The following is a 9,861-nucleotide window of genomic DNA, read 5'->3' as shown; positions in this document are numbered from 1 at the left end:
CAATTCAAGAAGTAGATAGAACAATGATCAAAGGAGAAAAACTCCCCGAAATGTATTGGAGAGAAGCAATTCATACTGTAGTCTACATTCTTAATAGAATTCTATACCAGAATAGACATGGAAAGACATCTTATGAGCTATGGCATGATAGAATTCTGACAGTGAAATATTTCAAGATATTTGGAAGCAAGTGCTACATCTGGAGAGATAAGGATAATATTGGAAATTTTGACAGTAGAGTTGATGAAGGCATATTTCTAAGATACTCTACAAGAAGCAAGGCATATTGGTGTTACAAAAAAAGGTTGAACAAGATTGTTGAAAGTGCAAATGTAAAGGTTGATGAAGGTGCTTCTAAAGAATCTGATAATTTGGCAGGATATAAGTATGATGAACTAGATGATAGAAAAAGAGAAGAGAAGATCAAAGAAGGAGAAGAAGAGAAGGAAGATCAGGAAGCTTTGACATCAACATTTAAGACCCCAAGATATGTTTAGAATAATCGCTCAGTCGATCAAATTACTGGAGACAAGAACAAAGGAATCATCACAAGAAGAAAAGTAGCTCAACAACAAGTTATGTTATGTTTACTTTTAGAGACTAAACTGAAAAAGGTAGAAGCAACTTGCAATGATCAGAATTGGATGAAGGCAATGAAAGAAGCACTAGATCAGATTGAGAAGAATCAGACATGGAAATTAGTCAACAAATCAGAAGACAGGAATATGACTGGAACTAAGTGGGTATATCAGAACAAGATGGATGAAGATGGAAAGATTGTAAGAGATAAAGCAAGGTTGGTTTGAAAGGTTATAGTTAGATTAAATGCATTGAATTTGATGAGACATATGCCCCGATTGCTCAGATGGAGGCTATAGGCACCTAAATCCATCCACTTAATTAAATGACTACTTAATATTTATTTGATTATTTAACCATCATTCAACTATTAATTAAATTGATATTTAATTAATTCATCCTAACTATGTTCTATTAATTAAATAAATTATTCAATTTATTTCATTTGATTAACTTAACTAAATTCAAGCAATTAATTAAATAAATAAAGCATATTTGTTTAACTAAATCCCCCTCTCACATTTAAATAAATCAATATTTATTTAAATCCCTAAAATCTCATCCCTATTTAAATTCCTAAATCTCTCACCCACTTGCACTTTCTCGAAAATGCAAAATGCAAATCTAACCCTTTTCCTAATCATGTCTAAACCCTATTATTAGTCGAATAACCCTCTAAGTGTTGGAACATTCATAAACTAAGGGATTAGTAAATAGTCACTTCTCAAAATATCTAAGGCTCTTACAGAGCATTAAAGGCCTTCTCCCTTCAAAAAGTTAACCCACATGGGTCTTTGATTAAGCTAACTCACCTTTAACCCTTGCACATTTCCCCAACCCTTGGTTAAAGGCTTATCCCTTAATCTAACCATCCATGGTAACCCTCAAGTTCCCTCAAGCCTTAAATTTTTTGACCAATATAACCCTTTAACCCTTACAAATTCCTTTACCCCTTGGATAAAAGCGTTATTCATTAACCTAACCACCCATGGTAACCGTCATGACTCTTCAAACATTTAATGTTTTGTCCCTCTCCTCTCAAGCCTTCCCTTGTTGACACTTTTCAACATGGGATCGGATTAAAGAGAAACACAATGGAGTGAGGATCACCACTTCCTCAAGAAATCCTAACCCTTCCTCAATCCACTCAATCTCAACCCTTCATTTACCTATTTCCTCTATAAATAGGGTATTGGCATGTGTGGCATAACTAATGAAGATGAGATGATGGTGGATGACTGTACTAGTAGAGGAAGATGGTATGATTAGTTATTTATATTGTCATTGATGGAAGCTAGGTTCAACTAATGTTTAATGATGTTTATAGATGGTTTTTGGTGATTGACTTGTTGGCTAAGTGATTTGGTCTACTAGAGTAAGACTTTGACAATTTGATAGAGTTTACCAACCAGACTGTGAATTAGGACCTTAACCCATAAATAAAATAAGTTTTGATGGAATCTGGTGATTTGCGATGTTTGGTGGCTTGTAGTTTGATACATAAGATTTTATGATGTATTTGAGTATGCAACTGGAATTGCATCCTATGATGGTTATTGGAAGGCATGTTTTGAATTTCTGATGAATTTTTGCCAGGGTTTAAGAAGGGTTTAAGGATAGGTAAAGAATTCTCTTAACTGGTAATGATTTTTGGTTTGGCAATGATCTACATCAAGTTCACGTGTTGATGATAACACAACATAAACCACGTGATGATTTTGAAAGATGTTTTGGCACGTTTGGAGAATGAATTTCTTGTAAATTTTCAAAGTGCTTAGTGAAATGTGCTAAGGGTTTGACTTTGTACCAAATCAACTTGCTGTGACAATTTATGATCATTCAATGGTCGATATTGATTTGTAATTGATTGTAATGATCCCTATGATGATCTATAATGAGTTTTAAAGATATGTGATGATCTATGTAGTAAGTCTTAGGGTTTTGATTCCGACCTATTTGTAAAAGTTATTTATGTTGACAAGGTTGATGTTTTATAGTGTTAGTGATTTTGAGAAGCGTGAGAAGCCGAACCAGCGTGTGTGAGAAGATCTACCTGAGAGATGTAGACTTAGAACTTAATTGGATCTGATCAAGAAAGCAGTAGAGTGTTATACACAGATCATTCACTGTTGTTCTCTAACAATTAAAATAACTAAAATCCCTTAACTAGGTAGGTCCTAGCAGGCCTCACATTGTAAAATCCCCTTACAAGGTGACTCAATATCTGAGTTCTAAATCCTCTTGGGAGGTTGATCCTAACAGATTAAAGCTTCTAAGAGGGCTAAGGTAAATCAATTAACTAGGTGACTCCTTACAAGGTTTGCTTCTAATAGGGCATCATTGTAAGATTATAACCGATGTTTGGCTCCTAACCAGGCGCATTCCGAAAGAGTGCAAAATATTTGTGGGTACCAATTTCCAACGTGGTTTTTCCCTATTTGGGTTTCCACGTGAAAAACATGGTGTTAATGTGTGGTATACTTTTCTTGTGATGTTCATGTTTTATTTCTGATAACTCGTTGTATACACCTAAAAATGGTCTGAAGATAATTAATTGAATAAGAAATTATTTAATTAATATCCCTCCCCAATTTAATTGAATTCATCAACAATTTGATTAAATACCCCCTTTCATATACTTATTAATAAATCTAAGGATTTATTTAATAGGTTCATTTCAATAATCCCCTTTGATTAATTAATTCTTCTCCATCAAAATCATTTCTTCTAATCTTCTAATTAATTAAAACAAATCAATTATGAGTTGTTGAAATTAATTAGCCTTTTCCTATTAATTGCATTTCTAAATTCAAATTCTTCTAACTTTTAACCACCTAACCTAACCCATTCTACCTACCCACATGTCCCCTTTCATCCAACCTCTTCTAGAAGCTTTGTGACACTTGTCACTAAATGTTCCCTTTCATCTAACCTCTTCTAGAAGCCTCTTAACACTTGTCACCATAGAGATGACAGATGTTCCCTTTAATCTTTCCTACCAGATCCAGACCCCATTGACAAAAAGGCCAAGATGTTGTTAAAGCATGAAGTTCTTGTGTTGGTGCATGGATCAAATTCCCATGGATCTGACATTGTTTGCATGTTATAGCTATCTGAAAAGAATCTTGTTCCATAGTTGGCCAATAATAGCCCAACCGTATGAGATTTTTCGAAAGGGCAAGACCACTTGAATGAGTGCCACAAATGTCATTATGGACTTCATGTAAGGCCTTCTTAGATTCTTCTTGTTTGAGACATCTTAAGAGAGTACCGTCTAGACCTCGTTTAAATAGGGTATCCACGATGAGAGTAAAAGGGGAGGATTGGCGAATAAAGTTTCTCTTTTGGTTCTTCAATAAATCAGGAGGTAGGGTGTTATCTTTTAGGTATGTGTAAGTTTGGCCATAGCGGGAGGAATCATGTCCAACAAGGTGACAAATAGTTTGGGAATCAAGACAATTATGAGAAGGGTAAAACAATTCTTCCACCAGGAATTCATAACGCTGTTGATTTTCTTTTGTTTGAAGGAGAGAAGCAAGTGTAGCCATAGCATTTGCTGCTTTGTTGTCATTTCTTGGTATTTGCTGAAAAGTTATTTATACAAAGTATTTCTTGATATCATCCACCATCTTTTTATAAGGCATGAGCTTTTCATCTTTTGTTTGATAATCATCATTGATTTGATTGATGACAAGCTGAGATTCTCCAAAGACTTGTAGTTGTGTAATGTTCCATTCTATGGCCATTTTGATACCCGTTACCAAAGCTTCATATTATGATGTATTGTTGGTGCATATAAAGCTTAATTTGTATGCTTTTGGGATTGTATGACCTTGTGGTGTGATGAATAGAATACCTGCTCTTGATTCGTGTTGTGTTCCATTATTGATGCTTGCTCCTAGACTGATATTCGGGTGATGTATTGTAAGATATGGATCAAACCCTGGAATGTCTGTATATGACTAGATAAATTTGATTTGCCTTCTTTTGAAGAGTTCCCAATATTTCTGTACTTCATGTTTTGATAGAGAGATTGTTGGATGTAGATCAATTGTGCCAATGATAACTGCCTCTGCTGGTTCTATTAGGATAGATGACCTCTTTTGATAGAATTCAAGTAAGGTGTTGCATCTCCCATCTTCTGACACCTCAAGGAGGTTTTCACCATTAGATGCGTCCTTTATTTTTACTCTTTTCTGGTTGAATGTTGCCAATAAATGGTTTTCAACATTATACCTAATATTGTTTTCTTGATTTTCATTTTTGCGACTAGGAGATTTGGCACCCACTTGACGTGAAGATACGTTAACGGAATCCCTAGTGAAAGTTGTTGTGGGTTTGATTTCATTAAGATATGCATATATGGAATGGTCATTTGGAAAGGTATCGATAGCAGTATGTCCTTCATTTTCCCAATCCATAAGTTCAAGAAGGATTAAGGATAAAGGATCTTCATTATGAATTATGTCAAAGATATTAGGGGTCATGATAGAGATGTCATAGTTTTCAATATGTATTTCCATGTCTAGAACGATACTCTTGTCAAAATGACCTCGCATAAGAAACTCCTGATCATCCTCGATTAAGTCCATGTCAACCAAATGTGATTCTGATTCAAGTAGGCTAGTTCCTAACAGTTTCTTTGCATATGTGTGAACTACATTGACTTCTACATCTTCTTCTTCCCTTTCAATTTCAAGTTGCTCTTGTTTGTTTGTCCCTGATAGTGAGTATTCTCCGGTCCCTTGATCTTTTAGCTACATTTGTTTTTCCATGTTTGATAGAATTGATGCAAATGATAGTTCCTTGGATTGTGTGCTTGAAGATGCTACCTCTCTGTTATGTGAAACAATTACCTCTTGACCTGATTTTAGATTATTACAGCACTGCAATAGATTTGAGTCTGCTGATATTGTGATTTCCTGTCCATTGTATGGAAATTTTAAGCACTGATGACATGTTGATGTAATAGCTTGTATGTTTTGAATCCATGGTCCTCCCAAGAGTATATTGTATGGTAGGTCCAAGTCTAGAACTTGTCATGTTGTGTCTTTTTGCAAAGGTCCCACTATGAGGGGTAATACCATAATTCCTTTAGAGTAATGTTCTTCTTCACCAGAGGCTTTGATTTTTATCCTTTTCTGGGGATCAATTGTATCTTTTGAATAACCTAGAGCATAGACAAGACTCAAAGATAAAATGTTCAAGCCAACTCCCCCATCTATTAGGACACATTTAACAAGCATTCTATGAATGAGGACTTCAATTTGTAAGAGAGCATTATGGGGATGCTGCAATGAATTAATGCTTGGATATGAAGGAGATGGGCTTTGAATATGATCCTCTGAAATAGGTTTGATGGCAATTATGGATATCCCTTGAGGAACTTCATCTTTGGATATATTCTTTGGTGATGATGCTATAGAAGGTTCTTGCAAGCTTTCAAGAGGTGTAGGAATAGATGCCTTTGGAGAGTCAATTTGTTTATAGGGGGATGAGCCATTGCTATACATAGGTGCACGATTTTGATCTTCTTTAGCCAAGTCCTTTAGGGATCTTTTTAAGAGTTGCATAAAAGAGCCACCTTTCTTTTGAGATGTATTTGAATCCTTGTGAGGTTTTAACATAGTTGGATTTTGATTTTGAACTTGTTTGATTGCTCTGATATGATGGCTTGTTACTTGTATTTTGCTTTGGTATGTCATGTTGATATGATTTTCAGCTATTTCAAATGTTCTTGTTTCTGTTTTAGGGGTTTGATTGTCTAAATGTTGTTTTGATAAGTGATCAACTGTCAAGGTAGATACGCTAGAATGATAGGACATAAAAAGATAATTCAAGTGTTTAAAGGTTTGCAAGTTTTTCGATCTTCGGTTTAAGAGTGCAATGATGATGATTTGATAAGAATCAAGTCCAGTAGGAAAGATATATCCTACGATGTGGGACAAGATTGTCCTGACCAAACATTTCAGTTTTGTGATAAAGGATGATAGATCCTGATGAGAAACTATGTTTGAGTGATCAATTTACCAAAGAGGGTGATAATGCACTTTGAGATGCTTAGATCTTGAACTTGTTGAGGGTGAGCACTTGAAAATCTTGAAGTGTTTATCTTCTAGAGTCTAATTTTGATGGATTATAACTTGACCAAGCAAACAAAGGAGACAATCCAAGAATAGAATGACAAATAATAGATGTTTATGATTACTGCAAATTGATCAAGTAGAATGACTGACCTGAAAAAGTCATGCAAAGTGGTAGCTCTGGACTGACAAAAAAAGAGACTCGTACGACAATACTTCATGAACCATACGACAAAAGATACAAGATTAGACAACAAATTAGAAATTTCTTTTGAAAAAGAAGAGACTCGTACGACAAGACTTTATGAGCCATATGACAAAATAGATTCCTCGTACGACAAATAAGCTAACTCGTATGACAGAGAACAAGACAATGAAAAATATGTTTGTTTTTCCGAATTTGGATTAGTGAATGTTGATGTTTTTCTTATGTTTTGCAGTTTTAGATGTCTATTTTTTCAATTTAAGTGTGAATACACAACAAACACATGATGTGATAAGTGACTCCAAGCATGCTAAACCCTAAAGAAATTGGCTGAGGAGAGAAAACCTTTGCTTGCAAGCTTAGGTACACACCCAATAGCTTTTCAGAATACGGTTGTTGAGTCTCACGCAATGGATTCTCAACGCCGTATTATCCAACTCCAAATGCTAATGGGAGCACGATATGGCAAGTGTCTTGGGAGAGTTACTATCTCTCTTGCACAAATATTATCACCCTTTTGGAGGTGAATCAAGTAGCTTCTAATTTAATCAGAACTAGTAAGGGATCCATTCGGCGCATCGGGGTATAATACTCAATTAAGAGGTCTCACAGCCTTGAAAACCAAGGTTTGATATACCCGAAGGAATGGAGGAGAGCTATTCCTGAGCACTGTCGTTGACTTGATTTTCATCAATTCATATTTATTTTATAGTGGGTTGGATTACTTGGCGTTAGCCATTCCCACTTAGGTCGTTCCCCTCACACCAGCCATAATGGCTTTAAGAGTTTTTAAGCTCCTCGGGAGGGCAAGCATGCTAAAGAAATCCACTAATGAAAGCAAAATATGAGTCTAGCTTTCTGATCAACTAAGAAAGTTGAGAGCATAATCACCTATCATCAAAGACACAAAATACATGATGGTTCATTTCCTTTAGCAAAATCGAAGTGTGCCTAGAAAACTTAAATGAATACACAAAGTTTAGTCAAATTTGTAGGCAACCTGCAATAAGTCTATTAGTAGTCATGATTTGTGTTTTGAATTATGTCTTTGACAAGCGTATCTTTGACAACGTCCTACAGAAAAGAGTTAGGCTACCAAAAAACTCACAAACCAATCAAGGTTAGCATTACTGAAGCTCGGATTAAAATCAGAAAACCCTAACATGCAGTCTGTTAAAAATCACAGAGACAGATTCGTATGACACAATTTTCCAAATAGTATGACATAACTTTAGATTTCACACAGGAACCAAAATGGACTTGTACGACATAGGATTTAGCAGCTAGAAAATTTGTATGACATGCATTTAGCTCTCGTACGACAATGAAAATTAGTTCGTACGACACAGAACTCAATAGTCAGAAATTCGTACAACATGCATTTAGAACCCGTACGACAATGAAAATGAGCTTAGGATGAGGTTTCATATCAGACTAAAAGGTAGTTCGTATGAGTTGGAAAATCAACTCGTACAACATTTTGATTTTGTCCCGGCAGAGATGGATGTTTGTTGAAGCTTGAGAGGCCCAAAATGATGATTTCGGCCCCACGGTGGGCGCAAAAATGTTGTATATTGTGAAGTATGTACCTGTTATACCTGCAATTGCAACACAAAACACTCAATAAATCATTACAAGCAATGGTTAGAAAATTAATCAACGAAAGATAAAACCATAGCTAATCGATCTATTGCCTCCTAGTAAATGTGAGTATGAATTTTTCTCTCAGATCTTGTTATGAAAATTCCAGTGACTTGACTACACTTAGATGGAGGATTTGAATGATGAAGATGCATGATCTAGCAAGGATAGCATGATTAAGCTATATGAGTTCATGATTTATCTAGAAAATAAGCTAAGATTTAAGCTAAGATTGAACATGATAACATTGCTACAATGATAAACTAGAAGCTAGATGCCTATAGTAACAATGCATAAGATGAAAATGAGATCAGATCAAATTCTGGATAAATGAGATGAATTGGGACCCTTTGTGCTCCAAAATGAGGTCTATTTATAGGATTTCCAAGGCTAGGGGTGAGATGGCAGGAATCAATGGTCAAGATTGATTTGAAGATATCAATGGTTAAATTGGAGGATGTTGGCAAAGTGGTTGGATTAAAGGGAACATCTGTCATCTCTATGGTGACAAGTGTTAAGAGGCTTCTAGAAGAGGTTGGATGAAAGGGAACACTTAGTGACAAGTGTCACAAATCTTCTAGAAGAGATTGGATGAAAGGGAACATGGGGGTAGGTAGAATGGGTTATGTTTAGGAATGGTTAGGTTAGGTGGTTAAAAGTTAGGAGAATTTGAATTTAGAAATTCAATTAATAGGATTGTGCTCCAAAATGAGGTCTATTTATAGGATTTCCAAGGCTAGGGGTGAGGTGGCAGGAATCAACGGTCAAGATTGATCTGAAGATATCAATGGTTAAATTGGAGGAGGTTGGCAAAGGGGTTGGATTAAAGGGAACATCTATCATCTCTATGGTAATAAGTGTCAAGAGGCTTCTAGAAGAGGTTAGATGAAAGGGAACACTTAGTGACAAGTGTCACAAAGCTTCTAGAAGAGGTTGGATGAAAGGGGACATGGAGGTAGGTAGAATGGGTTAGGTTTAGGAATGGTTAGGTTAGGTGGTTAAAATTTAGGAGAATTTGAATTTAGAAATTCAATTAATAAGAAAAGGCTAATTAATTTCAACACCTCATAAATTTTATTTGTTTTAATTAATTAGAGGATTAGAAGAAATTATTTTGATGGAGAAGAATTAATTAATTTGAATTAATTAATCAAAGGGGATTATTGAAATGAACCTATTAAATAAATCCTTAGATTTATTAATAAGTAGATGAAAAGGGAGGATTTTAATCAAATTGTTGATGAATTCAATTAAATTAGGGAGGGAGATTAATTAAATAATTGCTTATCCAATTAATTATCTTCAGACCATTTTTAGGTGTATATATTTTGCCCCTCTTTGAAGCGAGGTGTG

The 9,861-nt window shown here is 35.2% G+C and overlaps 1 pseudogene; it reads left to right on the top strand.

Annotated features, from left to right (window-relative positions):
* Nucleotides 1-2,411: 2,411 nt before the first annotated feature.
* LOC131875549 (small nucleolar RNA Z102/R77) lies at nucleotides 2,412-2,500 on the top strand (annotated as a pseudogene).
* Nucleotides 2,501-9,861: the final 7,361 nt, after the last annotated feature.

Source organism: Cryptomeria japonica, chromosome 4 (genome assembly GCF_030272615.1).
Source record: "Cryptomeria japonica chromosome 4, Sugi_1.0, whole genome shotgun sequence".
NCBI lineage: Eukaryota > Viridiplantae > Streptophyta > Pinopsida > Cupressales > Cupressaceae > Cryptomeria > Cryptomeria japonica.
Note: the sequence above shows the minus strand (reverse complement) of the source record. Positions and strands in the feature narration are given on the sequence as shown.